The sequence below is a fragment of the Chiloscyllium plagiosum genome, unplaced genomic scaffold, assembly GCF_037043375.1.
Source record: "Chiloscyllium plagiosum isolate Xiang-an unplaced genomic scaffold, Cpla_swu_hap1 HiC_scaffold_53X, whole genome shotgun sequence".
Classification (NCBI taxonomy): domain Eukaryota; kingdom Metazoa; phylum Chordata; class Chondrichthyes; order Orectolobiformes; family Hemiscylliidae; genus Chiloscyllium; species Chiloscyllium plagiosum.
Window position 1 is genome coordinate 425003 of NW_028270191.1, and position 21076 is coordinate 446078.

Genomic DNA, 21076 nt, shown 5'->3' on the forward strand with positions numbered 1-21076 from the left:
GAAGTGAGAGTCCAGATAGAGAAACAGCACACTGAAGTGATAGAACAGATAGAGAAACAGCACCCCTAACTGAAAGTCCAGATAGAGAAACAGCACACTGAACTGAAAGTACAGATCGAGAAACAGCACACTCAAGTGAGAGGACAGAAAGAGAAACAGCACACTGAAGTGAGAGTACAGATAGAGAAACAGCACACTGAACTGAAAGTACAGACAGGGAAACAGCACACTGAAGTGAGCGAACAGATACAGAAACAGCACACTGAAGTGAGAGGACAGATACAGAAACAGCACACTGAAGTGAGAGACCAGATACAGAAACAGCACACAGAAGTGAGTGTACAGATAGAGAAATAACACACTGAAGTCAGAGTCCAGAGAGAGAAACAGCACACTGAAGTGAGAATACAGATGCAGAAACAGCACACTTAAGTGACAGTACAGATAGAGAAACAGCACACTGAAGTGAGAGTGCAGATACAGAAACTGCATACTGAAATGAAAGTACAGATACAGAAACAGCACACTTAAGTGAGAGTGCAGATACAGAAACTGCACACTGAAGTGAGAGTCCAGACACAGAAACAGCACACTGAAGTGCGAGGACAGATAGAGAAACAGCACACTGAACTGAGAGTACAGATAGAGAAACAGCACACAGAAGTGAGAGTACAGAAACAGAAACAGCAAACTGATCTGAAAGTACAGATATAGAAACAGCACACTGAACTGAGAGTACAGATAGAGAAACAGCACACTGACGTTTGAGTACAGAAAGAGAAACAGCACACTGAAGTGAGAGTACAGGTAGAGAAACAGCACACTGAAGTGAGTACAGATAGAGAAACAGCACACTGAAGTGAGAGTACAGATACAGAAACAGCACACTGAACTGAAAGTACAGATACAGAAACAGCACACTGAAGTGAGAGTACAGATAGAGAAACAGCACACTGAAGTGAGAGCACAGATAGAGAAACAGCACACTGAAGTGAGAATACAGATAGAGAAACAGCACACTGAAGTGAGAATACAGATAGAGAAACAGCACACTGAAGTGAGAGTACAGATAGAGAAACAGCACACTGAACTGAAAGTACAGATAGAGAAACAGCACACTGAAGTGAGAGTACAGGTAGAGAAATAGCACACTGAAGTGAGAGCACAGATACAGAAACAGCACACTGAAGTGAGAGTACAGATAGAGAAACAGCTGAAGTGAGAGTACAGATGCAGAAACAGCACACTGAAGTGAGAGTACAGATATAGAAACAGCACACTGAAGTGAGAGTACAGATACAGAAACAGCACACTGAACTGAAAGTACAGATAGAGAAACAGCACACTGAACTGAAAGTACAGAAAGAGAAACAGCACACTGAACTGAAAGTACAGATCGAGAAACAGCACACTCAACTGAGAGGACAGAAAGAGAAACAGCACACTGAAGTGAGAGTACAGATAGAGAAACAGCACACTGAACTGAAAGTACAGACAGGGAAACAGCACACTGAAGTGAGCGAACAGATACAGAAACAGCACACTGAAGTGAGAATACAGATAGAGAAACAGCACACTGAAGTGAGAGTACAGATAGAGAAACAGCACACTGAACTGCAAGGACAGATAAAGAAACAGCACGCTGAACTGAAAGTACAGATAGAGAAACAGCACACCTAAGTGAGAATACAGATAGAGAAACAGCACAATGAAGTGAGAGTACAGATAGAGAAACAGCACACTGAAGTGAGAGTACAGAGAGAGAAACAGCACACTGAAGTGAGATTACAGATAGAGAAACAGCACACTGAAGTGAGAGTACAGATAGAGAAACAGCACACTGAAGTGAGAATACAGATGCAGAAACAGCACACTTAAGTGAGAGTACAGATAGAGAAACAGCACACTGAAGTGAGAGTGCAGATACAGAAACTGCATACTGAAATGCAAGTACAGATACAGAAACAGCACACTGAAGTGAGAGTACAGATACAGAAACAGCACACTGAAGTGAGAGTACCGATACAGAAACAGCACACTGAAGTGAGAGTACAGATAGAGAAACAGCACACAGAAGTGAGAGTACAGGTAGAGAAACAGCACACTGAACTGAAAGTACAGATAGAGAAACAGCGCACTGTAGTGAGAGAACAGATAGAGAAACAGCGCACTGAAGTGAGAGTACAGATACAGAAACAGCACACTGAACTGAAAGTTCAGATAGAGAAACAGCACACTGAACTGAAAGTTCAGATATAGAAACAGCACACTTTACTGAAAGTACAGATAGAGAAACAGCACACTGAAGTGAGAGTACAGATACAGAAACAGCACACTGAAGTGAGAGTACAGATACAGAAACAGCACACTGAAATGAGAGTACAGATACAGAAACAGCACACTGAAGTGAGAGTACAGATACAGAAACAGCACACTGAACTAAAGGTACAGATAGAGAAACAGCACATTGAACTGAAAGTACAGATAGAGAAACAGCACACTGAAGTGAGAGTACAGATACAGAAACAGCACACTGAAGTGAGAGCACAGGTAGAGAAACAGCACACTGAACTGAAAGTACAGATAGAGAAACAGCACACTGAAGTGAGAGTACAGATACAGAAACAGCACACTGAAGTGAGAGGACAGATACAGAAACAGCACACTGAAGTGAGAGGACAGATACAGAAACAGCACACTGAAGTGAGAGTACAGATACAGAAACAGCACACTGAAGTGAGAGTACAGATAGAGAAACAGCACACTGAAGTGAGAGTACAGATACAGAAACAGCACACTGAAGAGAGAGTACAGATAGAGAAACAGCACACTGAAGTGAGAGTACAGATAGAGAAACAGCACACTGAACTGAAAGTACAGATAGAGAAACAGCACACTGAAGTGAGAGTACAGATAGAGAAACAGCACACTGAAGTGATAGTACAGATAGAGAAACAGCACACTGAAGTGAGAGTACAGATACAGAAACAGCACACTGAAATGAAAGTACAGATAGAGAAACAGCACACTGAAGTGAGGGTACAGATAGAGAAACAGCACACTGAAGTGAGAGTACAGATAGAGAAACAGCACACTGAAGTGAGAATACAGATGCAGAAACAGCACACTTAAGTGACAGTACAGATAGAGAAACAGCACACTGAAGTGAGAGTGCAGATACAGAAACTGCATACTGAAATGAAAGTACAGATACAGAAACAGCACACTTAAGTGAGAGTGCAGATACAGAAACTGCACACTGAAGTGAGAGTACAGACACAGAAACAGCACACTGAAGTGCGAGTACAGATAGAAAAACAGCACACTGAACTGAGAGTACAGATAGAGAAACAGCACACAGAAGTGAGAGTACAGAAACAGAAACAGCAAACTGATCTGAAAGTACAGATATAGAAACAGCACACTGAACTGAGAGTACAGATAGAGAAACAGCACACTGACGTTTGAGTACAGAAAGAGAAACAGCACAATGAAGTGAGAGTACAGGTAGAGAAACAGCACACTGAAGTGAGTACAGATAGAGAAACAGCACACTGAAGTGATAGAACAGATCGAGAAACAGCACCCCTAACTGAAAGTCCAGATAGAATAACAGCACACTGAAGTGAGAGTACAGATACAGAAACAGCACACTGAACTGAAAGTACAGATACAGAAACAGCACACTGAAGTGAGAATACAGATAGAGAAACAGCACACTGAAGTGAGAATACAGATTGAGAAACAGCACACTGAAGTGAGAGTACAGATAGAGAAACAGCACGCTAAACTGAAAGTACAGATACAGAAACAGCACACCTAAGTGAGAATACAGATAGAGAAACAGCACAATGAAGTGAGAGTACAGATAGAGAAACAGCACGCTGAACTGAAAGTACAGATACAGAAACAGCACACCTAAGTGAGAATACAGATAGAGAAACAGCACAATGAAGTGAGAGTACAGATAGAGAAACAGCACACTGAAGTGAGAGTACAGATAGAGAAACAGCACACTGAAGTGAGATTACAGATAGAGAAACAGCACACTTAAGTGAGAGTACAGATAGAGAAACAGCACACTGAAGTGAGAGTGCAGATACAGAAAGTGCATACTGAAATGAAAGTACAGATACAGAAACAGCACACTGAAGTGAGAGTACAGATACAGAAACAGCACACTGAAGTGAGAGTACCGATACAGAAACAGCACACTGAAGTGAGAGTACAGATAGAGAAACAGCACACAGAAGTGAGAGTACAGGTAGAGAAACAGCACACTGAACTGAAAGTACAGATAGAGAAACAGCGCACTGTAGTGAGAGAACAGATAGAGAAACAGCACACTGAAGTGAGAGTACAGATACAGAAACAGCACACTGAACTGAAAGTTCAGATAGAGAAACAGCACACTGAACTGAAAGTTCAGATATAGAAACAGCACACTTTACTGAAAGTACAGATAGAGAAACAGCACACTGAAGTGAGAGTACAGATACAGAAACAGCACACTGAAGTGAGAGTACAGATACAGAAACAGCACACTGAAGTGAGAGTACAGATACAGAAACAGCACACTGAAGTGAGAGTACAGATACAGAAACAGCACACTGAACTAAAGGTACAGATAGAGAAACAGCACACTGAACTGAAAGTACAGATAGAGAAACAGCACACTGAAGTGAGAGTACAGATACAGAAACAGCACACTGAAGTGAGAGTACAGGTAGAGAAACAGCACACTGAACTGAAAGTACAGATAGAGAAACAGCACACTGAAGTGAGAGTACAGATACAGAAACAGCAAACTGAAGTGAGAGGACAGATACAAAAAGAGCACACTGAAGTGAGAGTACAGATAGAGAAACAGCACACTGAAGTGAGAGTACAGATAGAGAAACAGCACACTGAAGAGAGAGTACAGATAGAGAAACAGCACACTGAAGTGAGAGTACAGATAGAGAAACAGCACACTGAACTGAAAGTACAGATAGAGAAACAGCACACTGAAGTGAGAGTACAGATAGAGAAACAGCACACTGAAGTGATAGTACAGATAGAGAAACAGCGCACTGAACTGAAAGTACAGATAGAGAAACAGCACACTGAAGTGAGAGTACAGATACAGAAACAGCACACTGAAATGAAAGTACAGATAGAGAAACAGCACACTGAAGTGAGGGTACAGATAGAGAAACAGCACACTGAACTGAAAGTACAGATCGAGAAACAGCACACTGAAGTGAGAGTACAGGTAGAGAAATAGCACACTGAACTGCAAGGACAGATAGAGAAACAGCACACCTCAGTGAGAGTACAGATAGAGAAACAGCACAATGAAGTGAGAGTACAGATAGAGAAACAGCACACTGAAGTGAGAGTACAGATAGAGAAACAGCACACTCAAGTGAGAGTACAGATAGAGAAACAGCACAATGAAGTGAGAGTACAGATAGAGAAACAGCACACAGAAGTGAGAGTGCAGATACAGAAACTGCATACTGAAATGAAAGTACAGATACAGAAACAGCACACTGAAGTGAGAGTACAGATACAGAAACAGCACACTGAAGTGAGAGTCCAGATACAGAAACAGCACACCGAAGTGAGAGTACAGATACAGAAACAGCAAACTGATCTGAAAGTACAGATATAGAAACAGCACACTGAACTGAGAGTACAGATAGAGAAACAGCACACTGACGTTTGAGTACAGAAAGAGAAACAGCACACTGAAGTGAGAGTACAGGTAGAGAAACAGCACAGTGAACTGAAAGTACAGAGAGAGAATCAGCACACGAAAGTGAGAGTACAGATACAGAAACAGCACACTGAAGTGAGAGTACAGATAGAGAAACAGCACACTGAAGTGAGAGTACAGATAGAGAAACAGCACACAGAAGTGAGAGTACAGGTAGAGAAACAGCACACTGAACTGAAAGTTCAGATAGAGAAACAGCACACTGAACTGAAAGTTCAGATATAGAAACAGCACACTGAACTGAAAGTACAGATAGAGAAACAGCACACTGAAGTGAGAGTACAGATACAGAAACAGCACACTGAAGTCAGAGTACAGATACAGAAACAGCACACTGAAGTGAGAGTACAGATACAGAAACAGCACACTGAACTAAAGGTACAGATAGAGAAACAGCAAACTGAACTGAAAGTACAGATAGAGAAACAGCACACTGAACTGAAAGTACAGATAGAGAAACAGCACACTGAAGTGAGAGTACAGATAGAGAAACAGCACACTGAAGTGAGAGTACAGATAGAGAAACAGCACACTGAAGTGAGAGTACAGATAGAGAAACAGCGCACTGAAGTGAGAGTGCAGATACAGAAAGTGCATACTGAAATGAAAGTACAGATACAGAAACAGCACACTGAAGTGAGAGTACAGATACAGAAACAGCACACTGAAGTGAGAGTACCGATACAGAAACAGCACACTGAAGTGAGAGTACAGATAGAGAAACAGCACACAGAAGTGAGAGTACAGGTAGAGAAACAGCACACTGAACTGAAAGTACAGATAGCGAAACAGCGCACTGTAGTGAGTACAGATACAGAAACAGCACACTGAACTGAAAGTTCAGATAGAGAAACAGCACACTGAAGTGAGAGTACAGATACAGAAACAGCACACTGAACTGAAAGTTCAGATAGAGAAACAGCACACTGAACTGAAAGTTCAGATATAGAAACAGCACACTTTACTGAAAGTATAGATAGAGAAACAGCACACTGAAGTGAGAGTACAGATACAGAAACAGCACACTGAACTGAAAGTTCAGATAGAGAAACAGCACACTGAACTGAAAGTTCAGATATAGAAACAGCACACTTTACTGAAAGTACAGATAGAGAAACAGCACACTGAAGTGAGAGTACAGATACAGAAACAGCACACTGAAGTGAGAGTACAGATACAGAAACAGCACACTGAAGTGAGTTGACAGATACAGAAACAGCACACTGAAGTGAGAGTACAGATACAGAAACAGCACACTGAACTAAAGGTACAGATAGAGAAACAGCACACTGAACTGAAAGTACAGATAGAGAAACAGCACACTGAAGTGAGAGTACAGATACAGAAACAGCACACTGAAGTGAGAGTACAGGTAGAGAAACAGCACACTGAACTGAAAGTACAGATACAGAAACAGCACACTGAAGTGAGAGGACAGATACAGAAACAGCACACTGAAGTGAGAGGACAGATACAGAAACAGCACACTGAAGTGAGAGTACAGATACAGAAACAGCACACTGAAGTGAGAGTACAGATACAGAAACAGCACACTGAACTAAAGGTACAGATAGAGAAACAGCACACTGAACTGAAAGTACAGATAGAGAAACAGCACACTGAAGTGAGAGTACAGATACAGAAACAGCACACTGAAGTGAGAGTACAGGTAGAGAAACAGCACACTGAACTGAAAGTACAGATAGAGAAACAGCACACTGAACTGAGAGTACAGATACAGAAACAGCACACTGAAGTGAGAGTACAGATAGAGAAACAGCACACTGAAGTGAGAGTACAGATAGAGAAACAGCACACTGAAGAGAGAGTACAGATAGAGAAACAGCACACTGAAGTGAGAGTACAGATAGAGAAACAGCACACTGAACTGAAAGTACAGATAGAGAAACAGCACACTGAAGTGAGAGTACAGATAGAGAAACAGCACACTGAAGTGAGAGTACAGATAGAGAAACAGCACACTGAAGTGATAGTACAGATAGAGAAACAGCACACTGAACTGAAAGTACAGATAGAGAAACAGCACACTGAAGTGAGAGTACAGATACAGAAACAGCACACTGAAATGAAAGTACAGATAGAGAAACAGCACACTGAAGTGAGGGTACAGATAGAGAAACAGCACACTGAAGTGAGAGTACAGATACAGAAACAGCACACTGAAGTGAGAGCACAGATACAGAAACAGCACACTGAAGTGAGAGTACAGATAGAGAAACAGCTGAAGTGAGAGTACAGATGCAGAAACAGCACACTGAAGTGAGAGTACAGATATAGAAACAGCACACTGAAGTGAGAGTACAGATACAGAAACAGCACACTGAACTGAAAGTACAGATAGAGAAACAGCACACTGAACTGAAAGTACAGAAAGAGAAACAGCACACTGAACTGAAAGTACAGATCGAGAAACAGCACACTCAAGTGAGAGGACAGAAAGAGAAACAGCACACTGAAGTGAGAGTACAGATAGAGAAACAGCACACTGAACTGAAAGTACAGACAGGGAAACAGCACACTGAAGTGAGCGAACAGATACAGAAACAGCACACTGAAGTGAGAGTACAGATAGAGAAACAGCACACAGAAGTGAGAGTACAGGTAGAGAAACAGCACACTGAACTGAAAGTACAGATAGAGAAACAGCGCACTGTAGTGAGAGAACAGATAGAGAAACAGCACACTGAAGTGAGAGTACAGATACAGAAACAGCACACTGAACTGAAAGTTCAGATAGAGAAACAGCACACTGAACTGAAAGTTCAGATATAGAAACAGCACACTTTACTGAAAGTACAGATAGAGAAACAGCACACTGAAGTGAGAGTACAGATACAGAAACAGCACACTGAAGTGAGAGTACAGATACAGAAACAGCACACTGAAGTGAGAGTACAGATACAGAAACAGCACACTGAAGTGAGAGTACAGATACAGAAACAGCACACTGAACTAAAGGTACAGATAGAGAAACAGCACACTGAACTGAAAGTACAGATAGAGAAACAGCACACTGAAGTGAGAGTACAGATACAGAAACAGCACACTGAAGTGAGAGTACAGGTAGAGAAACAGCACACTGAACTGAAAGTACAGATAGAGAAACAGCACACTGAAGTGAGAGTACAGATACAGAAACAGCAAACTGAAGTGAGAGGACAGATACAAAAAGAGCACACTGAAGTGAGAGTACAGATAGAGAAACAGCACACTGAAGTGAGAGTACAGATAGAGAAACAGCACACTGAAGAGAGAGTACAGATAGAGAAACAGCACACTGAAGTGAGAGTACAGATAGAGAAACAGCACACTGAACTGAAAGTACAGATAGAGAAACAGCACACTGAAGTGAGAGTACAGATAGAGAAACAGCACACTGAAGTGATAGTACAGATAGAGAAACAGCACACTGAACTGAAAGTACAGATAGAGAAACAGCACACTGAAGTGAGAGTACAGATACAGAAACAGCACACTGAAATGAAAGTACAGATAGAGAAACAGCACACTGAAGTGAGGGTACAGATAGAGAAACAGCACACTGAACTGAAAGTACAGATCGAGAAACAGCACACTGAAGTGAGAGTACAGGTAGAGAAATAGCACACTGAACTGCAAGGACAGATAGAGAAACAGCACACCTCAGTGAGAGTACAGATAGAGAAACAGCACAATGAAGTGAGAGTACAGATAGAGAAACAGCACACTGAAGTGAGAGTACAGATAGAGAAACAGCACACTCAAGTGAGAGTACAGATAGAGAAACAGCACAATGAAGTGAGGGTACAGATAGAGAAACAGCACACTGAACTGAAAGTACAGATCGAGAAACAGCACACTGAAGTGAGAGTACAGGTAGAGAAATAGCACACTGAACTGCAAGGACAGATAGAGAAACAGCACACCTCAGTGAGAGTACAGATAGAGAAACAGCACAATGAAGTGAGAGTACAGATAGAGAAACAGCACACTGAAGTGAGAGTACAGATAGAGAAACAGCACACTCAAGTGAGAGTACAGATAGAGAAACAGCACAATGAAGTGAGAGTACAGATAGAGAAACAGCACACAGAAGTGAGAGTGCAGATACAGAAACTGCATACTGAAATGAAAGTACAGATACAGAAACAGCACACTGAAGTGAGAGTACAGATACAGAAACAGCACACTGAAGTGAGAGTCCAGATACAGAAACAGCACACCGAAGTGAGAGTACAGATACAGAAACAGCAAACTGATCTGAAAGTACAGATATAGAAACAGCACACTGAACTGAGAGTACAGATAGAGAAACAGCACACTGACGTTTGAGTACAGAAAGAGAAACAGCACACTGAAGTGAGAGTACAGGTAGAGAAACAGCACAGTGAACTGAAAGTACAGAGAGAGAATCAGCACACGAAAGTGAGAGTACAGATACAGAAACAGCACACTGAAGTGAGAGTACAGATAGAGAAACAGCACACTGAAGTGAGAGTACAGATAGAGAAACAGCACACAGAAGTGAGAGTACAGGTAGAGAAACAGCACACTGAACTGAAAGTTCAGATAGAGAAACAGCACACTGAACTGAAAGTTCAGATATAGAAACAGCACACTGAACTGAAAGTACAGATAGAGAAACAGCACACTGAAGTGAGAGTACAGATACAGAAACAGCACACTGAAGTCAGAGTACAGATACAGAAACAGCACACTGAAGTGAGAGTACAGATACAGAAACAGCACACTGAACTAAAGGTACAGATAGAGAAACAGCAAACTGAACTGAAAGTACAGATAGAGAAACAGCACACTGAACTGAAAGTACAGATAGAGAAACAGCACACTGAAGTGAGAGTACAGATAGAGAAACAGCACACAGAAGTGAGAGTACAGGTAGAGAAACAGCACACTGAACTGAAAGTACAGATAGCGAAACAGCGCACTGTAGTGAGAGTACAGATACAGAAACAGCACACTGAACTGAAAGTTCAGATAGAGAAACAGCACACTGAAGTGAGAGTACAGATACAGAAACAGCACACTGAACTGAAAGTTCAGATAGAGAAACAGCACACTGAACTGAAAGTTCAGATATAGAAACAGCACACTTTACTGAAAGTATAGATAGAGAAACAGCACACTGAAGTGAGAGTACAGATACAGAAACAGCACACTGAACTGAAAGTTCAGATAGAGAAACAGCACACTGAACTGAAAGTTCAGATATAGAAACAGCACACTTTACTGAAAGTACAGATAGAGAAACAGCACACTGAAGTGAGAGTACAGATACAGAAACAGCACACTGAAGTGAGAGTACAGATACAGAAACAGCACACTGAAGTGAGTTGACAGATACAGAAACAGCACACTGAAGTGAGAGTACAGATACAGAAACAGCACACTGAACTAAAGGTACAGATAGAGAAACAGCACACTGAACTGAAAGTACAGATAGAGAAACAGCACACTGAAGTGAGAGTACAGATACAGAAACAGCACACTGAAGTGAGAGTACAGGTAGAGAAACAGCACACTGAACTGAAAGTACAGATACAGAAACAGCACACTGAAGTGAGAGGACAGATACAGAAACAGCACACTGAAGTGAGAGGACAGATACAGAAACAGCACACTGAAGTGAGAGTACAGATACAGAAACAGCACACTGAAGTGAGAGTACAGATACAGAAACAGCACACTGAAGTGAGAGTACAGATACAGAAACAGCACACTGAACTAAAGGTACAGATAGAGAAACAGCACACTGAACTGAAAGTACAGATAGAGAAACAGCACACTGAAGTGAGAGTACAGATACAGAAACAGCACACTGAAGTGAGAGTACAGGTAGAGAAACAGCACACTGAACTGAAAGTACAGATAGAGAAACAGCACACTGAACTGAGAGTACAGATACAGAAACAGCACACTGAAGTGAGAGTACAGATAGAGAAACAGCACACTGAAGTGAGAGTACAGATAGAGAAACAGCACACTGAAGAGAGAGTACAGATAGAGAAACAGCACACTGAAGTGAGAGTACAGATAGAGAAACAGCACACTGAACTGAAAGTACAGATAGAGAAACAGCACACTGAAGTGAGAGTACAGATAGAGAAACAGCACACTGAAGTGAGAGTACAGATAGAGAAACAGCACACTGAAGTGATAGTACAGATAGAGAAACAGCACACTGAACTGAAAGTACAGATAGAGAAACAGCACACTGAAGTGAGAGTACAGATACAGAAACAGCACACTGAAATGAAAGTACAGATAGAGAAACAGCACACTGAAGTGAGGGTACAGATAGAGAAACAGCACACTGAAGTGAGAGTACAGATACAGAAACAGCACACTGAAGTGAGAGCACAGATACAGAAACAGCACACTGAAGTGAGAGTACAGATAGAGAAACAGCTGAAGTGTGAGTACAGATGCAGAAACAGCACACTGAAGTGAGAGTACAGATATAGAAACAGCACACTGAAGTGAGAGTACAGATACAGAAACAGCACACTGAACTGAAAGTACAGATAGAGAAACAGCACACTGAACTGAAAGTACAGAAAGAGAAACAGCACACTGAACTGAAAGTACAGATCGAGAAACAGCACACTCAAGTGAGAGGACAGAAAGAGAAACAGCACACTGAAGTGAGAGTACAGATAGAGAAACAGCACACTGAACTGAAAGTACAGACAGGGAAACAGCACACTGAAGTGAGCGAACAGATACAGAAACAGCACACTGAAGTGAGAGGACAGATACAGAAACAGCACACTGAAGTGAGAGTACAGATACAGAAACAGCACACTGAACTGAAAGTACAGATACAGAAACAGCACACTGAAGTGAGAGTCCAGATACAGAAACAGCACACTGAAGTGAGAGTACAGATACAGAAACAGCACACTGAAGTGAGAGTCCAGATAGAGAAACAGCACACTGAAGTGATAGAACCGATCGAGAAACAGCACCCCTAACTGAAAGTCCAGATAGAGAAACAGCACACTGAACTGAAAGTACAGATAGAGAAACAGCACACTGAAGTGAGAGTACAGGTAGAGAAATAGCACACTGAACTGCAAGGACAGATAGAGAAACAGCACACTGAAGTGAGAGTACAGATAGAGAAACAGCACACTGAAGTGAGAGTACAGATAGAGAAACAGCACAATGAAGTGAGAGTACAGATAGAGAAACAGCACACTGAAGTGAGAGTACAGATAGAGAAACAGCACACTGAAGTGAGAATACAGATGCAGAAACAGCACACTTAAGTGAGAGTACAGATAGAGAAACAGCACACTGAAGTGAGAGTACAGGTAGAGAAACAGCACACTGAAGTGAGAGTACAGATACAGAAACAGCACACTGAACTGAAAGTACAGATAGAGAAACAGCACACTGAACTGAAAGTACAGAAAGAGAAACAGCACACTGAACTGAAAGTACAGATCGAGAAACAGCACACTCAAGTGAGAGGACAGAAAGAGAAACAGCACACTGAAGTGAGAGTACAGATAGAGAAACAGCACACTGAACTGAAAGTACAGACAGGGAAACAGCACACTGAAGTGAGCGAACAGATACAGAAACAGCACACTGAAGTGAGAGTACAGATACAGAAACAGCACACTGAAGTGAGAGTACAGGTAGAGAAACAGCACACTGAAGTGAGAGTACAGATACAGAAACAGCACTCTGAAGTGAGAGTACAGAAAGAGAAACAGCACACTGAAGTGAGAGTCCAGATACAGAAACAGCACACCGAAGTGAGAGGACAGATACAGAAACAGCAAACTGATCTGAAAGTACAGATACAGAAACAGCACACTGAAGTGAGAGTACAGATAGATAAACAGCACACTGATCTGAAAGTACAGATATAGACACAGCACACTGAACTGAGAGTACAGATAGAGAAACAGCACACTGAAGTGAGAGTACAGATAGAGAAACAGCGCAGTGAACTGAAAGTACAGAGAGAGAATCAGCACACTAAAGTGAGAGTACAGATAGAGAAACAGCACATTGAAGTGAGAGTACAGATAGAGAAACAGCACACAGAAGTGAAAGTACAGGTAGAGAAACAGCACACTGAACTGAAAGTTCAGATAGAGAAACAGCACACTGAACTGAACGTACAGATAGAGAAACAGCACACTGAAGTGAGAGTACAGATACAGAAACAGCACACTGAAGTCAGAGTACAGATACAGAAACAGCACACTGAAGTGAGAGTACAGATACAGAAACAGCACACTGAACTAAAGGTACAGATAGAGAAACAGCAAACTGAACTGAAAGTACAGATAGAGAAACAGCACACTGAAGTGAGAGTACAGATAGAGAAACAGCACACTGAAGTGAGAGTACAGATAGAGAAACAGCACACTGAAGTGAGAGTACAGATAGAGAAACAGCACACTGAACTGAAAGTACAGATAGAGAAACAGCACACTGAAGTGAGAGTACAGATAGAGAAACAGCACACTGAAGTGATAGTACAGATAGAGAAACAGCACACTGAAGTGATAGTACAGATAGAGAAACAGCACACTGAAGTGAGAGTACAGATACAGAAACAGCACACTGAAATGAAAATACAGATAGAGAAACAGCACACTGAAGTGAGGGTACAGATAGAGAAACAGCACACTGAAGTGAGAGTACAGATACAGAAACAGCACACTGAAGTGAGAGCACAGATACAGAAACAGCACACTGAAGTGAGAGTACAGATAGAGAAACAGCTGAAGTGAGAGTACAGATACAGAAACAGCACACTGAAGTGAGAGTACAGATATAGAAACAGCACACTGAAGTGAGAGTACAGATACAGAAACAGCACACTGAAGTGAGAGTACAGATAGAGAAACAGCACACAGAAGTGAGAGTACAGGTAGAGAAACAGCACACTGAACTGAAAGGACAGATAGAGAAACAGCACACTGAACTGAGAATACAGATAGAGAAACAGCACACTGAAGTGAGAGTACAGATAGAGAAACAGCACACTGAATTGAGAGTACAGATAGAGAAACAGCACACTGAAGTGAGAGTACAGAAAGAGAAACAGCACTCTGAAGTGAGAGTACAGATCGAGAAACAGCACACTGAACTGAAAGGACAGATAGAGAAACAGCACACTGAAGTGAGAGTACAGATACAGAAACAGCACACTGAACTGAAAGTACAGATACAGAAACAGCACACTGAAGTGAGAGTACAGATAGCGAAACACCACACTGAACTGAAAGTACAGATAGAGAAACAGCACACTGAAGTGAGCACAGATAGAGAAACAGCACACTGAAGTGAGAGTACAGATAGAGAAACAGCACACTGAAGTGAGAGTACAGATACAGAAACAGCACACTGAAGTGAGAGTACAGATAGAGAAACAGCACACTGAAGTGAGAGTACAGATAGAGAAACAGCACACTGAAGTGAGAGTACAGATAGAGAAACAGCACACTGAAGTGAGAGTACAGATAGAGAAACAGCACACTGAACTGAAAGTACAGATAGAGAAACAGCACACTGAAGTGAGAGTACAGATACAGAAACAGCACACTGAAATGAAAGTACAGATAGAGAAACAGCACACTGAAGTGAGAGTACAGATATAGAAACAGCACACTGAAGTGAGAGTACAGATACAGAAACAGCACACTGAAGTGAGAGTACAGAGAGAGAAAAAGCACACTGAAGTGAGAGTACAGATAGAGAAACAGCACACTGAACTAAAGGTACAGATAGAGAAACAGCACACTGAACTGAAAGGACAGATAGAGAAACAGCACACTGAACTGAGAATACAGATAGAGAAACAGCACACTGAAGTGAGAGTACAGATAGAGAAACAGCACACTGAGGTGAGAGTACAGATACAGAAACAGCACACTGAAGTGAGAGTACAGATAGAGAAACAGCACACTGAACTGAAAGTACAGATAGAGAAACAGCACACTGAAGTGAGAGTACAGATAGAGAAACAGCACACTGAAGTGATAGTACAGATAGAGAAACAGCACACTGAACTGAAAGTACAGAAAGAGAAACAGCACACTGAACTGAAAGTACAGATCGAGAAACAGCACACTCAAGTGAGAGGACAGAAAGAGAAACAGCACACTGAAGTGAGAGTACAGATAGAGAAACAGCACACTGAACTGAAAGTACAGACAGGGAAACAGCACACTGAAGTGAGCGAACAGATACAGAAACAGCACACTGAAGTGAGAGGACAGATACAGAAACAGCACACTGAAGTGAGAGTACAGATACAGAAACAGCACACTGAACTGAAAGTACAGATACAGAAACAGCACACTGAAGTGAGAGTCCAGATACAGAAACAGCACACTGAAGTGAGAGTACAGATACAGAAACAGCACACTGAAGTGAGAGTCCAGATAGAGAAACAGCACACTGAAGTGATAGAACCGATCGAGAAACAGCACCCCTAACTGAAAGTCCAGATAGAGAAACAGCACACTGAACTGAAAGTACAGATAGAGAAACAGCACACTGAAGTGAGAGTACAGGTAGAGAAATAGCACACTGAACTGCAAGGACAGATAGAGAAACAGCACACTGAAGTGAAAGTACAGATAGAGAAACAGCACACCTAAGTGAGAGTACAGATCGAGAAACAGCACAATGAAGTGAGAGTACAGATAGAGAAACAGCACACTGAAGTGAGAGTACAGATAGAGAAACAGCACACTGAAGTGAGAGTACAGATAGAGAAACAGCACAATGAAGTGAGAGTACAGATAGAGAAACAGCACACTGAAGTGAGAGTACAGATAGAGAAACAGCACACTGAAGTGAGAATACAGATGCAGAAACAGCACACTTAAGTGAGAGTACAGATAGAGAAACAGCACACTGAAGTGAGAGTACAGGTAGAGAAACAGCACACTGAAGTGAGAGTACAGATACAGAAACAGCACACTGAACTGAAAGTACAGATAGAGAAACAGCACACTGAACTGAAAGTACAGAAAGAGAAACAGCACACTGAACTGAAAGTACAGATCGAGAAACAGCACACTCAAGTGAGAGGACAGAAAGAGAAACAGCACACTGAAGTGAGAGTACAGATAGAGAAACAGCACACTGAACTGAAAGTACAGACAGGGAAACAGCACACTGAAGTGAGCGAACAGATACAGAAACAGCACACTGAAGTGAGAGTACAGATACAGAAACAGCACACTGAAGTGAGAGTACAGGTAGAGAAACAGCACACTGAAGTGAGAGTACAGATACAGAAACAGCACTCTGAAGTGAGAGTACAGAAAGAGAAACAGCACACTGAAGTGAGAGTCCAGATACAGAAACAGCACACCGAAGTGAGAGGACAGATACAGAAACAGCAAACTGATCTGAAAGTACAGATACAGAAACAGCACACTGAAGTGAGAGTACAGATAGATAAACAGCACACTGATCTGAAAGTACAGATATAGACACAGCACACTGAACTGAGAGTACAGATAGAGAAACAGCACACTGAAGTGAGAGTACAGATAGAGAAACAGCACAGTGAACTGAAAGTACAGAGAGAGAATCAGCACACTAAAGTGAGAGTACAGATAGAGAAACAGCACATTGAAGTGAGAGTACAGATAGAGAAACAGCACACAGAAGTGAAAGTACAGGTAGAGAAACAGCACACTGAACTGAAAGTTCAGATAGAGAAACAGCACACTGAACTGAACGTACAGATAGAGAAACAGCACACTGAAGTGAGAGTACAGATACAGAAACAGCACACTGAAGTCAGAGTACAGATACAGAAACAGCACACTGAAGTGAGAGTACAGATACAGAAACAGCACACTGAACTAAAGGTACAGATAGAGAAACAGCAAACTGAACTGAAAGTACAGATAGAGAAACAGCACACTGAAGTGAGAGTACAGATAGAGAAACAGCACACTGAAGTGAGAGTACAGATAGAGAAACAGCACACTGAAGTGAGAGTACAGATAGAGAAACAGCACACTGAACTGAAAGTACAGATAGAGAAACAGCACACTGAAGTGAGAGTACAGATAGAGAAACAGCACACTGAAGTGATAGTACAGATAGAGAAACAGCACACTGAAGTGATAGTACAGATAGAGAAACAGCACACTGAAGTGAGAGTACAGATACAGAAACAGCACACTGAAATGAAAATACAGATAGAGAAACAGCACACTGAAGTGAGGGTACAGATAGAGAAACAGCACACTGAAGTGAGAGTACAGATACAGAAACAGCACACTGAAGTGAGAGCACAGATACAGAAACAGCACACTGAAGTGAGAGTACAGATAGAGAAACAGCTGAAGTGAGAGTACAGATACAGAAACAGCACACTGAAGTGAGAGTACAGATATAGAAACAGCACACTGAAGTGAGAGTACAGATACAGAAACAGCACACTGAAGTGAGAGTACAGATAGAGAAACAGCACACAGAAGTGAGAGTACAGGTAGAGAAACAGCACACTGAACTGAAAGGACAGATAGAGAAACAGCACACTGAACTGAGAATACAGATAGAGAAACAGCACACTGAAGTGAGAGTACAGATAGAGAAACAGCACACTGAATTGAGAGTACAGATAGAGAAACAGCACACTGAAGTGAGAGTACAGAAAGAGAAACAGCACTCTGAAGTGAGAGTACAGATCGAGAAACAGCACACTGAACTGAAAGGACAGATAGAGAAACAGCACACTGAAGTGAGAGTACAGATACAGAAACAGCACACTGAACTGAAAGTACAGATACAGAAACAGCACACTGAAGTGAGAGTACAGATAGCGAAACACCACACTGAACTGAAAGTACAGATAGAGAAACAGCACACTGAAGTGAGCACAGATAGAGAAACAGCACACTGAAGTGAGAGTACAGATAGAGAAACAGCACACTGAAGTGAGAGTACAGATACAGAAACAGCACACTGAAGTGAGAGTACAGATAGAGAAACAGCACACTGAAGTGAGAGTACAGATAGAGAAACAGCACACTGAAGTGAGAGTACAGATAGAGAAACAGCACACTGAAGTGAGAGTACAGATAGAGAAACAGCACACTGAAGTGAGAGTACAGATAGAGAAACAGCACACTGAACTGAAAGTACAGATAGAGAAACAGCACACTGAAGTGAGAGTACAGATACAGAAACAGCACACTGAAATGAAAGTACAGATAGAGAAACAGCACACTGAAGTGAGAGTACAGATATAGAAACAGCACACTGAAGTGAGAGTACAGATACAGAAACAGCACACTGAAGTGAGAGTACAGAGAGAGAAAAAGCACACTGAAGTGAGAGTACAGATAGAGAAACAGCACACTGAACTAAAGGTACAGATAGAGAAACAGCACACTGAACTGAAAGGACAGATAGAGAAACAGCACACTGAACTGAGAATACAGATAGAGAAACAGCACACTGAAGTGAGAGTACAGATAGAGAAACAGCACACTGAGGTGAGAGTACAGATACAGAAACAGCACACTGAAGTGAGAGTACAGATAGAGAAACAGCACACTGAAGTGAGAGTACAGATACAGAAACAGCACACTGAAGTGAGAGTACAGATAGAGAAACAGCACACTGAAGTGAGAGTACAGATACAGAAACAGCACACTGAACTGAAAGTACAGATACAGAAACAGCACACTGAAGTGAGAGTACAGATAGAGAAACAGCACACTGAAGTGAGAGTACATATAGTGAAACAGCACACTGAAGTGAGAGTACAGATACAGAAACAGCACACTGAACTGAAAGTACAGATAGAGAAACAGCACACTGAAGTGAGAGTACAGAAAGACAAACAGCACACTGAACTGAAAGGACAGATAGAGAAAGAGCACACTGAAGTGAGAGTACAGATAGAGAAACAGCACACTGAACTGAGAATACAGATAGAGAAACAGCACACTGAAGTGAGAGGACTGATAGAGAAACAGCACACTGAAGTGAGAGTACAGATAGAGAAACAGCACACTGAAGTGAGAGTACAGATAGAGAAACAGCACACTGAAGTGAGAGTACAGAGAGAGAAACAGCACACTGAACTGAAAGTACAGATAGAGAAGCAGCACACTGAACTGAGAGTACAGATAGAGAAACAGCACACTGAACTGAAAGTACAGATAGAGAAACAGCACACTGACCTGAAAGTACAGATAGAGAAATAGCACACTGAAGTGAGAGTACAGATACAGAAACAGCACACTGACCTGAAAGTACAGATTCATAAACAGCACACTGAAGTGAGAGTCCAGATACAGAAACAGCACACCGAAGTGAGAGGACAGATACAGAAACAGCAAACTGATCTGAAAGTACAGATACAGAAACAGCACACTGAAGTGAGAGTACAGATAGATAAACAGCACACTGATCTGAAAGTACAGATATAGACACAGCACACTAAAGTGAGAGTACAGATAGAGAAACAGCACACTGAAGTGAGAGTACAGATAGAGAAACAGCACACAGAAGTGAAAGTACAGGTAGAGAAACAGCACACTGAACTGAAAGTTCAGATAGAGAAACAGCACACTGAACTGAAAGTACAGATAGAGAAACAGCACACTGAAGTGAGAGTACAGATAGAGAAACAGCACACTGAAGTGATAGTACAGATAGAGAAACAGCACACTGAAGTGATAGTACAGATAGAGAAACAGCACACTGAAGTGAGAGTACAGATACAGAAACAGCACACTGAAGTCAGAGTACAGATACAGAAACAGCACACTGAAGTGAGAGTACAGATACAGAAACAGCACACTGAACTAAAGGTACAGATAGAGAAACAGCAAACTGAACTGAAAGTACAGATAGAGAAACAGCACACTGAAGTGAGAGTACAGATAGAGAAACAGCACACTGAAGTGAGAGTACAGATAGAGAAACAGCACACTGAAGTGAGAGTACAGATAGAGAAACAGCACACTGAAGTGAGAGTACAGATAGAGAAACAGCACACTGAACTGAAAGTACAGATAGAGAAACAGCACACTGAAGTGAGAGTACAGATAGAGAAACAGCACACTGAAGTGATAGTACAGATAGAGAAACAGCACACTGAAGTGATAGTACAGATAGAGAAACAGCACACTGAAGTGAGAGTACAGATACAGAAACAGCACACTGAAATGAAAGTACAGATAGAGAAACAGCACACTGAAGTGAGAGCACAGATACAGAAACAGCACACTGAAGTGAGAGTACAGGTAGGGAAACAGCACATTGAACGAAAAGTACAGATAG